Genomic DNA, 15,431 nt, shown 5'->3' with positions numbered 1-15,431 from the left:
CACTTCAACACTCAGCAAGAGGATTTTGGTTTATCTGGACACGTCAGAAGAACTCAGCCTCCATTTAAAACCTAAGAAAGGTAGCAGTAATTTCTGTTTTATTTATTTGCTGTTAGCTTCTTTAGTCATTTCAAAATGTGTGCTAGAAGGGGGGAAGCACACACACTCTCTCTCTCTGTCTTTTTTTTATTAAGTGAGAGGCAGAGAGACAGACTCCTGCATGTCTCCTGACTGGGATCCACCCAGCAAGCCCTGTACAGGGAGATGCCCTGCCCATCTGGGGCCGCTGCTTTGTTTCTCGGCAACTGAGCTATTTTAGCGCCTAAGGTGAGGCCATGGAGCTATCCTCAGTGCCTGAGGCTGACTTGCTTGACCAATCGAGCTATGGCTCCAAGAGGGGATGAAAGAGAGAAGAGAGAGAGAGAGAAAGAGAGAGAGAGAAGGGGGAGGGTGGAGAAGCAGATGGGCGCTTCTCCTGTGTGCCCTGACCGGGAATCAAACCTGGGACTTCCATGTGCTGAGCTGATGCTCTACTGCTGAGCCAGCCGGCCAGGACCAGGGAAACTCTTTTATGATGTACAGACTTTAAAACTGATGTGGCTTTAAAAAGAGTAATTGCTTGCTTATTATAGACAACATGGTATACGACTTCAAAGCCAGATAGACCTGCATTCCAATCTTAGCATTGCCATTTTCTAGAAATTTTTAGTGAGATAGTGTATTTTAATTACAACTTATAAGAAATATAAAAAGGTATAATGTGTATGTTTTGTATGTTTCATAGTCCTTGGCCCGTTTTTTTATATGGATTTATGGGATCTCTTTATGTGCCAAGCAGCTTTTTATCCATTTTTTATAAATGTTGTTTTAGTTGTTATTTTGCTTTTGAATTTTATTTCCTTTTTTGATTTATAGACGTTTTGTATTTTTGTGTTGTCCAGTCTTTTTCTTCCTTTGGTTTCTCTTGTTTTTGTGTTTAGAAGAGTTCTTTCCTGAGATGTGACAAATATTCCCCTTTCTCTCTCTCTATTTTTTTTGAACAATGGTCCTGTTTGTATTTATTTAATCCATCTGCAATTTATACACATACCTTTTTGCTTATCTCATTGTGTATATTTATGGAAACACATGTTTGCTGTAGAAAATTTGAAAAGCAGAATTGATAGGGAAGAAACTGTTACTTGTCGTGCTGTGTCATGGAGAGTGCTGTGGGTGCCGTGGCCTGTGCCCTGCAGCTCCCTGTGCCCGTGAGGACTGTGGGGACGCCACAGGAACAGGGAGCCCTCTGTGTGCACTGGTCTTTGTCTCCTCTGTGCAGGCCAGTTTCTTGCTGCACTGTGGGCAGTGTTACTTATAGCTGTTACAATCATGGCTTATTCCCAAGTTTTGAATTCGAAAAGCTACATTGACATCTTTATAAATAAATACTTGTCCTTAGGATAAATTAATACAATTCACGTTCCAGGTAACCATACTTTAAAAGTTTTTGAAAAGATTTCTTAGTTATTCCCCAGAAAAACTGTATGATTTTTACAAGCAGTTTCACTTTCATGGGCAGTACACAAGAGTCTCTATTCCCAGAATGTATCTTTAACAATTTTGGTTGTTAGTTTAAAAAACCAAACTACCAATTCAATAGATAAAAAAATTTTTCCCTTTAAATTTATATTTTACTTAAAATTTTATATTTATATTTAAATATACTGATAATTTAATACTAGTGCAGGTGGAATCTACAAAGCACATTTATAGGTCACTCATATATATATATATATATATATATATGTATATTTTATTCTCCTGGCCTATTTTTGCATTGTTCTTATTTTACGTAATTAGCTGTACAGCAGGTTAATTGCAAATATTTTACTTCCAGTTGTCTTTTAATGTTGTTTAAGCTGTTTTTTGACATAAGAATTTTAACATTGTGGTCTAATTGTGTATTTTAATCTAGCCTGTGGTTTCTGTCATGGTTGAAAGTGGAAACAAATGGAGTCACTGATGCTCTGAGGACCAAATGACGTCAGTAAAGTCAGGGCTTATTACTTAGCGAATATGAAGATATTACTCTGGTTTTGTTGGTTAGCAATTGAAAAGCTCAAATAAGGGATTAAGGCAGTGTTTCCCAACCTTTTTTGTGCCATGCCCCACCTTAACCTTTCTAAAATTTTTATGTCCCCCCCTATGTAACATACATAATTTTTAACATTAAAAAATTGATTTGTTTATTTAATAAACATAAATGATAGGTTCTAGGAAGAAATCACTCAAATTGTTAACAAAACACAGTAAGTAAAATTTCAAAACATATAATGAAAAACAGAAATTTAAATTCCAAATAATTTTAACACAGATTTTTCTATATTAATTTATTATTTTAATTTAGTGTGATCCTTGCGCTTGCTGCACAGAGATTTTATATTAGGTTCCAATTTGGTTAGCTTTAGTCTCAAGTCTCCACGTTGTGTTATATCCAGCCGATTTCTTTTTTTTACCAGTAAGTCATTTACAGCACTAAATCCACATTCAGCTAAAAATGAAGATGGAAACGGTAGCAATAGTTTTCTTGCATATTTGGTTGAATTTGGGTATTTGATTTCTGTTTCCTCACAAAGCCATGCCATCACTCCTTTGATATTAAATAAAGCTTTAACTGACTCATCATTTTGCAATTCTGCAAGTTCTTGATACTGCATATTTGATATATCAGACAAATCCACTAACATTGGCTGCCTCATCCATGTTGGGAAATCAATTTGTTTTAAATCAGAAAATCTTTCTTTTAAATCAGCCGATAGAATATTAAAATGATTGACAATAACAAGTAAAGCGGTATCAGTTACTTCACATTTTTGGAGCCAATGAAACTGTTTAAAGTTTTTGTTGTTAATATGTTTCTGACATAACTCAATCTTGGTAATGAAACCAAATATCTTTGCTTTTGCATCGACCAGAGTTTTATTTGTTCCTTGAAGTTGCTTATTTAATATATTTAGTTTTTCAAAGATATCGGCTAAATAACTCACAAATGCTTTACCATCTATTGTTAACAGATACTTCATTTCAGGTTTGTCGCTTAAAAAATCACTAAGAGTATCAAACAGTTCCATAAATCTTTTCAAACAGTTTCCTTTAGATAGCCATCTTACTTCAGTATGAAGTAAAAGTCTCACATGGTCTTCATTTTGTTCTTCACAAAATAGCTTGAAAAGACGCTCACATTTGGCACTAGCTTTAATAGCATTAACACACTTTATTACTGTATGTAATACTTGATTCAGAACAGGTGAGATGTTTTTAGCTACCAAGTTTTCCCTATGAATAACACAATGCACAAGAATCATTTCTGGATTCGCATCTTTCATCAATTTTAAGCAGCCATTTTTCTTGCCCATCATATTGGGAGCACCATCTGCAGCACAAGATGTTATATTTTTCATTGGTATATCATTGACATCTAAGTAGTTATTTAGCTTATTATATATATCTTTGGAGGTAGTGGTGCTTTCTAATCTTTTACAGAACAACATTTCTTCAGCAAAATGTCCTTTATCAATATATCTTACGTAAGTTATCAATACTGCCTCACTGTCTCTCAAAGTTGATTCATCCATTAGCAAGGAGAATTTTCTTGTTTTCAGCTTTTCAATAAGTTGTTTTTCAATATCCTCACTCATTTCGACTATTCTTCTGCTAACAGAATTGTCACTGAGTGGCATAGCTTTTACATCTTTGTCATCTTTTTCAAGAACCGTTTTAAGAAATGCTGATATTGACGGTTTTATTAAATTCTCTCTTATAGTGTGGTTTTCTCCAGTTTTAGCGATGAATAAAGAAATTTGATAACTAGCCTCAAGAACACGATTATTAGTTGAAGTATGAGCAGTAAATAGAGACTTTAATGTTCTTTTTTCAAAATTTTTCTTTAAAGTTTTTTTTTTTTTTTAAATTTATTTTACAGAGACAGAGAGAGTGTCTGAGAGAAGGATAGACAGGGATAGACAGACAGGAATGGAGAGAGATGAGAAGCATCAATCATTAGTTTTTCGTTGCATGTTGCGACATCTTAGTTGTTCATTGATTGCCTTCTCATATGTGCCTTGACCGCGGGCCTTCAGCAGACCGAGTAACCCCTTGCTTGAGCCAGCAACCTTGGGTCCAAGCTGGTGAGCTTTTGCTCAAACCAGATGAAACCACGCTCAAGCTGGCGACCTCGGGGTCTCGAACCTGGGTCCTTCCACATCCCAGTCCAACGCTCTATCCACTGCGCCACCGCCTGGTCAGGCTCTTTAAAGTTTTAAAGTAACTCAAATCTGAATTAATATGAGCACTATGTTTTGCCTTCAAATACGCCTCAAGACGACCTTGTTTCATTGATTCGTTGGTCAAGCATTGCTGGCATAAAAGACAAAAAGGAATCCGCTCATTGTGAACAGTGGGTATGAACCCAAATTTTAAATATTCCTCCGAATATTGACGAGTTTTTTTCTTGCTTGCACCACTCATTTTACTATGGGCTGTAATAAAAATAAGGTCAATTAAAAACTAATATTAAAATATATGTTAAAATATATTCAATGTGACATAGAGTAAACGTATACTAAAAATTCATATTTATTTAAATGTATATAACACATTTACTACACTACCACCGCAAATCAAAAGATATCTATATTTTTTCCACTTGACAAAATTTTCTGGAAAGTTATGCTTCTAAAATTAAAATTGTCGTGCATGCACTATTATAGCCCCAGTAATATTTATAAAATATTATTGCTTTCTAGCCCCTATGCTAGAAGTACTTAATAAAGAGTTTAATATTGATAAAAATAAAATCAAATACTTACCAATTATATCTATGCAATATATATATATGTATATTTATTAAATCAACGAGCTTTTACAACAGTTTTGACTGACACTTATTTCAAATTAACACCAACTGAATGATGTGAAACACTATAGAAGTTGTGATGGGCCAATTAGGTAAGAATAACTGCGTTGATTAGCGAGTTTTTAAAACGTCCGGGGTTCCCTGCGGCAGACGAAGTTTACCTGACGATGCCAATCACCCAGTTGATATTTTGGTCAATGAGATTATTAAGTATAATCTCGTCAAACGAAATTATACTTAATAATTATTTACTGCAATTATTTAAAAATTGCATTTTTTGTTAAATTTGGCACCAATATCTAGCATTGCATTTAAATGGCCCGGGGCGAAAGAGTTAAAGTTGTGTCGAGTCCATTTTCAAAGTGCCCCCCTTAACTATCGAATTGCCCCCCTGTGGGGCGTTGGCCCCACGTTGGGAAACACTGTTCCTAAATGATGTCATTGCTTCTACCTGTATTTTCCGGGACAGGTCTTAGGAGGCCTGGGAGGCCAGCCTGGGGATTCGTTCTTGAGGCTTTTATGACTCCTGGCTTTGTTTCTACTTCCAGTTGCTTGGTAAATCTGTATCCTTGCTGCATGTAGAAGTTTTTTTTTTGTTTTGTTTTGTTTTTTGCATTTTTCTGAAGCTGGAAACAGGGAGAGATAGTCAGACAGACTCCCGCATGCGCCCGACCGGGATCCACCCGGCACGCCCACCAGGGGCCATGCTCTGCCCACCAGGGGGCGATGCTCTGCCCATCCTGGGCGTCGCCATGTTGCGACCAGAGCCACTCTAGCGCCTGAGGCAGAGGCCAAGGAGCCATCCCCAGCGCCCGGGCCATTTTTGCTCCAATGGAGCCTTGGCTGCGGGAGGGGAAGAGAGAGACAGAGAGGAAGGCGCGGCGGAGGGGTGGAGAAGCAAATGGGCGCTTCTCCTGTGTGCCCTGGCCAGGAATCGAACCCGGGTCCTCCGCACGCTAGGCCGATGCTCTACCGCTGAGCCAACCGGCCAGGGCCGCATGTAGAAGTTTTTAATTTCATAAAGCTTCATATTCATCTTTATCTTCTGAATTTATATCTTTCTTTAACCTTGTAGATGACATCCAAAGGAGTGCTTATTCCCTTAGATTGCCTTGAGGTTGAAGATTTGTCAGTCTTAGATACGCCTGCTTCTTGGCTTTTAACCAGTTATAACCATTAACAGGGCCAAATGGTTGTAAGGCAGGATCCTAGAGACAATGATATAGTTCCAGCTGAGTCTGACTGCCTGAGAACCAGGGAAGCCAGTGGAGTAAGTTCTAGTCTGAGTCCAAAGGCTAGAGAAGGCTGGTATCGCAGCCTGAAGACAGGCATAAACAAAGAATTCCATCTTCTCTGCCCTTTTTTTTTTTTAAAGTTTTATTTTTCAAGTGTGTGTGATTCTTTTTTTTTTAATTTTATTTATTCATTTTAGAGAGGAGAGGCAGAGAGGAGAGAGAGACAGAGAGAGAGAAGGGGGGAGGAGCTGGAAGCATCAACTCCCATATGTGCCTTGACCAGGCAAGCCTAGGGTTTCGAACCGGCGACCTCAGCATTTCCAGGTCGACGCTTTATCCACTGCGCCACCACAGGTCAGGCTTCTCTGCCCTTTTGTTCTAATCAGACCTTCAACTGATTGAGGCCCACCAGCGTTGAGAGGGAGGGCAATTTGCTTTGCTCATTCTACTGATTCAAATGTTCATCTTCTGGAAACACTCTCAGACAGACTCAGCCTGTCAAGTTGACACATAATAACTGTCTCACATCTGCCCCTCGCCCCTGTGTTCATCCTCCCCTAATCCACACACTTAACCTGGTTAACTTAATCAGCAGGTCCTGATTCCACCTGAGATGACACAGCTGTCCTGTGTGCCCCTGGAAGCACTCTGACCACATCCTTGGAATAGGAGGTCAGGTTCTCCAGTGATGTTTATTCTTCTCCTGTGGCCCCTAAATCAAACACTATGTTGTAAAATTAATATTTATATACTGTAATGTAAAGTCAGTGAATACCTCTTATGTTACGTAATGAAGGGATAAGAGAAGGAAAAAGACAAAGGTATTTACTTAATACAGATGCATGCACATGAGCAGACTAAGGAGGAAATACTTGTGACAATTACAGTCCTCATTTCTGTAACTGGTCTCCTGGTCATAGCTGGTATTTATAACTACTTTCTTCCATGACCAATGCTATATTCCCTTTGTCTCTAGTAAGCACAGCTGGCTTGATTTTTACCTAGTAGGGTGACTAGAACCTCATTCCTGAAGGGTCTAGCTAGACCTTGAGTATTCCTGCCTGGATCGAGTGGTAGTTTTCTATTGACCTTGATCACAGGACATGTTATACTAAGAGATGCCCTAAGGGACCTTCTGTATTCCAGATGTAGTCTTCCTTCCCTTCACTGTGGAATGGAAGTTCAGATTCCCCTTGCTCATTAGGTTCAGTCACCCCAGCCAGCACAGTAACTCCCTTCCTTGACTGTAATTTAGAGGTGTGAGGACTCCAAAGTGGCTGGTGGCTGAGTCATTGCTGTCTTCTGGTGGGAGCATTCTTCCCTTTGGAGCTAACACATGTCAGCCAGCAGGGCATCAGGCCACAGGAATGGGAAGCAAATGTTTTGCTAGTGGGCTACAAAGGGTAGTTATGAGCAGTCCACTTCATTTCTCTGGATTTCTGGACCTATGACTCCTAGCTCTGAAAGAAGTGCTCCATGTACTGAATGCAGACTCAGGGCTTCCTCAGACTCCTCAGACTCAGCCTTCTGGAGAATGTTGCCCAGTGCTGCTAGGTGTTGCCACCCAGCTGGCCCTGTGACTGGTCTGCAGCAGGCCATTCCACCATTCTATCAAGCCAGATGCTTCAGGGGCAGCAATGGAGGAAGACTTTTGTCACCTCGGCGCATACTAGGTACGGGGGAATGTGTTAATTTATAACGTCTGGCACAGCAGCTGCAGTAGGCATCACCGCCTGGCTAAGCTTGCAGTGATCCACTGTCCTTCCCCAGGATCCATCTGTTTCAGGATCTTTCAGGTCCCGGATGAGGGCACTGAGCTCTGCATTTCCTCAGGGCTGCAGCATTGCTTCGGTGAGCAATTTTCCTAGTTAGAGGCAGTTCTGCCAGCTTCAACTGGTCTGTCTCCCTGTAACAGGCCTTGCTCCACAGATCAGCTACTGAGTGTGTCTATTTCAGTTGTGCAGAGCTGGGAATATGACCACAGAACAGGTTCAGAGACCCACTGTGATACCTGAGATAGATCTCTGTGGTCTACCTGACTTCCCTAAGTCCCCACTCTGACGTTGGGTCGCCTAGAATAAGTTGTCAGTTCAGAGCCGATGTTAGGTGGCCCCCGGAAAAGTCTGACTCTTTCCTTCACCCCAGTGCATGTGTGTCATCCATATACATTTGCCAATCATTTACCATGATTGACATGAAAGGGATTTTCTTGAATTGTCTTTTTTTTGTTGTTAAATGTTTTGTGAATTTATGGTAAATTCTTTTGAGGGCTCAGAATATGTCTTAAAACTTCCATCTCCTATGGAGCACTTATTCTAATATTTTCACACTGAAAATGTTCAGTAAAAATTCATTGATTGAATGAATAAAAATTGTCATTAGGAATACTTTGGTAAAAATGAACTTAATTTGAAAAATTTAATGGCTTAGTCTATATAAAATCATCAATATATATGTTTTCAACCAAGTGTATATCACATATAGATAGGATGCTAAGATATGTGTTGATAATGCTTTAGTATGTGTAAGTACACTTACTTTGGTTACATAGAGTGTTTGGATTTTGGACACATGGGCTGAAATGTTACATGTTAACCATATTACCTTGGGATGCCACTTCCCTTCTCTGGGCCAGAATTTAGCAAAATAAAACAATAAAAGTTAATCTTCTAAATCTCTATTGTGTAGCAAGATGTATCTCTGTCTATAATGAGAAAATCATTAAAACAGCTTGCAGAATGTAATAGATGAAAGTGGAAGGAGCTGGAGTGAGGCAGCATGGTAATTCTCTGGGCATTGACTATTTTGGCCAGGAGTCTTTGCCACTTGTCAGCACGATGCTGTGAGGTGAGTCTCGTCGTCTCAGGGTGGGCCGTGACCTGCCAGCAACTACCTTTTATTGTAGGGACAGTACAGGGGGCAGAGATGACAAATTAAAATGGTAGCTAAACTATAGTTATTTTTATTGTCAAATATATTAACAGGTAAAAATAGACAGAAAAAAAAGTTTTCATTTGTATTCATACAATGTTAAAAATTTAGTAGAAAAGCTCTAGTTCAATTAACTTGGAAACGATACAACTGCTTATGGGTTTTCCTTTTGGAGGTGATGAAAATGTTTTGGCACTATGTACTAAATGCCACTGAATTATTCATTTTAAAATGGCAATTCTGTATTTTGGTAATTACTGAATATAGCTGAACTTGGATTAATTTTCTTATTTAAATATGTGATGAAAAGTGATAGATTACTTGCCTGATAGTATTGTACATTGTACAGTATTTTGAAATATTTTGTGACACCAGCAGATGGAGCTATAGGTTATCCTGTGGGGGTTTGGCATTCTCTTTGGTTTGGTTTTAAACTAATTTGGGATTATTAAGTAATCTTTTGTTTAAATTCAGCTACTTCTTTTAGGCATTGGCTATCTTTCAAAAAGGTTGTCATTAATACTGATTTAGACAAACTACAAAGGTTCTGAATTCCTAAGTTTATATTACTCTATTGGAGTATGTGATTTTAACTTTCTGGAGTAGAAAAATTTCACTAATATTTCTCCTTTTTATTTTAAAAATTAATATGTAATAAAATAAAGGCAGTGGTAGTATGTTATGTGTGTTAGCACTACTTTTTAATTTAGAAATATTTGATCAAAAGTATAGAATATTTTTAGGGATATGTTTGTGTATATGTTTGAAGTATGTGTGTGCGATATTGGAAACTTACCAAGTTTTAGACAGTTGGTAAGAATACTACTTAGGAATGTGTGTTAGGTTTAGTATTTTTCTGTATAATAGATGTTCTCACAGTAACTGTAACTTTATGTTGCAAATGCAATAATTAAATTAGCATATGCTAAGTCTAAAGCTTCTACATTTATTTATTCTGGTTAATAAATATATTTTTTAATTTTAATTATTTGGACTTTGAAAAGAGGTGGTTATTTATGTGGATGATTATCCTGTTAGGTAGGATAAATCATCAACTCTCAAATTCTTTGTGTTAAGTGAATATTTCTTGCAAAAATAAGCACCATCATGAGCAGCCTAACCGTGGGATTCCCTTCTGAAAAATGCAGCCTTAGGCAGTTTCGTCAGCGTGTGCATCACAGAGGCACTTAAACAAGCCCAGGTGGTATAGCCTGCTCCCCAGCTATCAGCCTGTGCAGTACAGGACTGCAAGATGAAATCCAGCACAAGAGGAAGTGCTGCCATCAGAGACACGATCAAGAAACGTGAGATGTGTGAGGCTGCTGCATGCTTAACACGGCTACTCTTTACAGCAAACATTTTTTTTTTTTAAGTTGAGAGAGCACACTTTAGAACAGGGGTTGGGAACCTATGGCTCATGAGCCAGATGTAGCTCTTTTGATGGCTGCATCTGGCTCACAGACAAATCTTTAATAAAAAAAAATGTTAAAAATATAAAACATTCTCGTGTATTATAATCCATTCATTTCCTACTGCTCATGTTCATGGTTGCGGGTGGCTGGAGCCAATCACAGCTGTCCTCCGGGACAACACTAAATTTTAATTGGATAATGCATAATGTACAGGGGTCGTTGTGAGGTCAGGAAGTAAACTTCCCTTCTTTTAATCAAGCAGTCAGCTAGCTAATTGCAGAAACCCTTTTGATGAAGAAGATGGCTAAAAGAAAAAAATGAAGAATATCATACATTTCAGCAGGAATGGACAGAGGAATTCGCCTTTGTGGAGAGAGCAGGTTCTGCAGTGTGTCTAATACACAATGATAAAATTGCATCGATGAAACAAATACAAAGCGGCACTTCGATACACGCCATACTACATTTGCATCGAAATATCCAGTGGGGAACAGCATGAAGAAAGCATGTCGAGAGCTACTTTGCAGAGTGCAAGCTAGTCAGCAGCAACTCCATGTTTGGACCCAACAAAGTAACTGGAATTCGGCTAACTTTGCTGGTGCTTTAACAATTGTGAGAAACAGAAAGCCATTCACAGATGGGGGAGTATGCCAAAACATTCATGCTTGATGTTGCCAGTGAACTTTTTGACGACTTTTCGGATAAAGACAAGATAATCAAACGAATAAAAGACATGCCTCTGTCAGCAAGAACTGTTCACGATCGTACCATCATGATGGCAAATCAAATTGAGGCAACACAAGTGAAGGACATAAATGCAGCACCATCTTTTCTCTCGCTTTGGATGAGTCAACAGACGTAAGTCATTTATCCCAGTTCAGCGTGATTGCAAGGTATGCTGTAGGTGACACACTACATGAGGAAAGTCTTGCTGTTTTGCCTATGAGAGAGACAACAAGAGGGGAGGATTTATTCAAGTCTTTCACTGAGTTCGCTAAAGAAAAAATCTGCAGGATGAATAAACTTATTTCGGTGTGTACTGATGGTGCTCTGTGCATGGTGGGGAAAAACAGGATTTGTAGCGCTTCTTTGTGAACATGAAAAGAGACCCATCCTAAGTTTTCACTGCATCCTACATCAGGAGGCACTTTGTGCTCAGATGTGTGGCGAGCGGCTTGGTGAGGTGATGTCACTGGTCATTCGGGTGGTCAACTTTCTTGCTGCCTGAGCTTTAAATGATCGCCAGTTTAAAACACTGCTGGATGAAATTGGGAATAATTATCCTGGTCTGCTTCTGCATAAGCATGTGCGTTGGTTGTCAAGCGGGAAGGTGCTCAGCCGTTTCGCGGCTTGTCTGAGCGAAATCCAGACTTCTTGAAATGAAAAACATCGAGCATCCTGAGTTAGCTAACACTGAGTGGCTCCTGAAGTTCTATCTCGTGGACATGACTGAACATCTGAACCAGCTCAATGTGAAAATGCAAGGCGTTGGAAATACAGTCTTATCCCTTCAACAAGCAGTGTTTGCATTTGAAAACAAGCTGGAACTCTTCATCTCCCACGTTGAAACAGGTTGTTTACTATACTTTGAAAAACGGGGAGAGTTTAAAGATGCATGCACAGCAAGTGACCCTGCTCAACATCTTGATCTCCAGCAGCTAGCGGGCTTCACATCTAATCTGCAGTCTGTAAGAATGAGACGGCACTCGATCATCAGATGTGCAGGCTTTATCAGATGTGCAGTGCACCGGGTCACAGACTAGGGGCGAATTATATAGAGCCTGAGGGGATACTGAGGCAAAAGTCCTGGTATGTCTGGAATGTTCCTCCTTGGGGGGCTTCGAGCATGTGGGTGTTGAATCAAAAATCCTGGTATGTCCGGAGCCCCTCCTTGGGGCGGCTTGTCAGCCTTTTGGAATTCCTGTCTCAGGGGCAATAGTCCAGTAAGGGTGAGGTCTGACAGATAAGCAGAACATCAAGAGGGCAGTTTGGAATCCACATATCTATCACAATCATTCAAAAGCATGCTTTGGAGAATTTCGTGAGCGCACTTGTCTTTTTAAGTTCATCACCCATCCACACGAGTGTGCAGTGGACAGCGCCGACCTGAGTTACATCCCCAGTGTCTCCATCAGAGATTTTGAGCTACAAGCTGCTGACCTGAAGGCCTCAGACATATGGGTGAATAAGTTCAAGTCACTGAATGAAGATTTGGAAAGACTTGCATGACAGCAAGCAGAGTTGGCGAGCAAACACAAGTGGGGAGAAATGAAAAAACTTCAACCCGTGGACCAGCTGATTGTCAAAATTTGGAATGCGCTTCCCGTCACATACCACACACTGCAACGTGTGAGTATTGCTGTACTGACAGTGTTTGGCTCTATGTATGCAATGTGAGCAGTTTTTCTCACATCTAAAGAACCTTAAGACCAACCTACGATCACGTTTAACGGATGAAAGTCTCAATGCCTGCATGAAGCTTAACCTCACCACGTGTCAACCAGACAACAAAGCCATCAGCAAAACCATGCAGCACCAGAAGTTGCATTAATGGTAAGAAGTACTTTATTCATCATTGGTTAGCAACAGCATAATAATGTTATTAAAAAGAATTCAGCCTGACCTGTGGTGGTGCAGTAGATAAAGCGTCAACCTGAAAACGCTGAGGTTGCTGGTTCAAAACCCTGGGCTTGCCTGGTCAAGGCACATATGGGAGTTGATGCTTCCTGCTCCTCCCCCCTTCTCTCTCTCTCTCTCTCTCTCTCTCTCTCTTTCCCTCCTCTCTATAATGAATAACTAATAATGATAAAATATTAAAAGAATTCAGACTTATTGTACTTTAAAAGTGTTGATCTTACATAAAATGCGCACATTTACTTGTATTTAGTGTTAAACATATTGTATGGCTCTCATGGAATTACATTTTAAAATATGTGGCATTCATGGCTTTCTCAGCCAAAAAGGTTCCTGACCCCTGCTCTAGAATAACAATAAAAGCACAGGAAGTACCCAGAATAGTGCTGTCGCTGTTTATCATTACCGAGCACCGTGCCCTGGACGTAAGGGCCTAGCTGTGTTTGTTCACGCCAGTATCACCGCAGACACATCGTGTGATGTGCTGTGACGTTGGGATGGCTGCAGGATCACTGGGTGACAGGAGTTTCTCTGCCCCCTTATCTGTGGGACCACCGCTGTAGATGCTGTCGGCCATCCACCAGCACACTGTGATGTGATGCCTGACTGCAGAGTGGAGGTTCTCAGTGACATTTTGTCCCTTCTGGGGTCGTGGTTCTCAGGACCATCTGTCAGCAGTCATGCTGAGTTTCCTGGAGAAAGGGCAGTTGGGGGAAAATAATGTTTTAAATTCTATACAGTATGTATTTACCCTGGCCGGTTGGCTCAGTGGTAGAGCGTTGACCTGGCGTGCAGAAGTCCCGGGTTCGATTCCTGGGCAGGGCACACAGGAGAAGCGCCCATCTGCTTCTCCACCCCTCCCCCTCTCCTTCCTCTCTGTCTCTCTCTTCCCCTCCCACAGCGAGGCTCCATTGGAGCAAGGATGGCCCGGGCGCTGGGGATGGCTCCTTGGCCTCTGCCCCAGGCACAAGAGTGGCTCTGGTCGCGACAGAGTGACGCCCCGGAGGGGCAGAGCATCGCCCCCTGGTAGGCGTGCCGGGTGGATCCCGGTCGGGCGCATACGGAAGTCTGTCTGACTGTCTCTCCCCGTTTCCGGCTTCAGAAAAAATACAAAAAAAAAAAATTCTATACAGTATGTATTTAAAGTTCCATATGTGAAAGAAGGCATCCACTTTCCTGATAGCTCAGGGCTTGGTGTTCGAACCTCTGTGGTCATGGGGGTCCCGCAGACACTGCTGGTGGTTAACACCTGTCGGTCCAGGTTTTATTCTTCAGCTTTTCATAACTCTTATTGTCAGCGTGTGGTTAGTCAGCTTTTTGCCCAAGGCAAAGTTTTATATCTTAACTTTTGACTTCCAGAGAATGATTTGACTTTGTAGTTTTCATGGCCTGAAAGGGACATGTATGATCAGAAAGATAAATTCTGGATGCATGTGTATTGACAGATCACTAACAATAAAAGGTCTCCCTTTGTGCTATGGATGATAGTTGATTATTTTAAATTGCACAAACTAACACCCCACCCTGATTATAGAGGACCTAAGCATTCAAAGGCTTAATATTCATGGTTGCAACTACTTGAGAGCAGTCTTTGAAGTTCTCTGCCAGTTGTCAGCTAACATGCAGGCTCAGTGAAATTGGCATTTGAACTGGGCATTGGGGGAGACTAGTGAATCAAGGGGACAGTGTGGCTGAGGGCCAACAGGCATGTCCAGCTCCGACCATCTCTGCTGTCCTTTGCCCTGTAGTATGGGGAAATGGAGAATTTGAATTTCACAGGGGGGTTATTGTATTTTTCTGAAGCTGGAAACGGGGAGAGACAGTCAGACAGACTCCCGCATGCGCCCGACCGGGATCCACCCGGCACGCCCAACGGGGGCGACGCTCTGCCCACCAGGGGGCGATGCTCTGCCCCTCCGGGGTGTCGCTTTGCCTCGACCAGAGCCACTCTAGCGCCTGGGGCAGAGGCCAAGGAGCCATCCCCAGCGCCCGGGCCATCTTTGCTCCAATGGAGCCTTGGCTGCGGGAGGGGAAGAGAGAGACAGAGAGGAAGGAGGGGGGGGGGTGGAAAAGCAAATGGGCGCTTCTCCTGTGTGCCCTGGCCGGGAATCAAACCCGGGTCCCCCGCACGCCAGGCCGATGCTCTACCGCTGAGCCAACCGGCCAGGGCCTATGTTTTATGATTTTTAAGGGTCTTTATATACACCTAATGAAAACCTAGAATATGTAGAGGAGTAAGAAGAAAAAATGATCAATGATTTTATTATATTCACATTGTTGATAGCTTGGTATATTTCTTTGCAGTTTATTTTCTATGCCAGTTTT

The 15,431-nt window shown here is 41.1% G+C and overlaps 1 protein-coding gene across 5 annotated transcripts in view; it reads left to right on the top strand.

Moving 5' to 3' along the window:
• The window catches only part of LMBR1 (limb development membrane protein 1), a 97,401-nt gene that overhangs the window by 19,825 nt on the left and 62,145 nt on the right, over window positions 1–15,431 (top strand). The gene's annotated exons all lie outside the window — the stretch shown is intronic.

Source organism: Saccopteryx bilineata, chromosome 6, assembly GCF_036850765.1.
Source record: "Saccopteryx bilineata isolate mSacBil1 chromosome 6, mSacBil1_pri_phased_curated, whole genome shotgun sequence".
Lineage (NCBI taxonomy): Eukaryota > Metazoa > Chordata > Mammalia > Chiroptera > Emballonuridae > Saccopteryx > Saccopteryx bilineata.
Note: the sequence above shows the minus strand (reverse complement) of the source record. Positions and strands in the feature narration are given on the sequence as shown.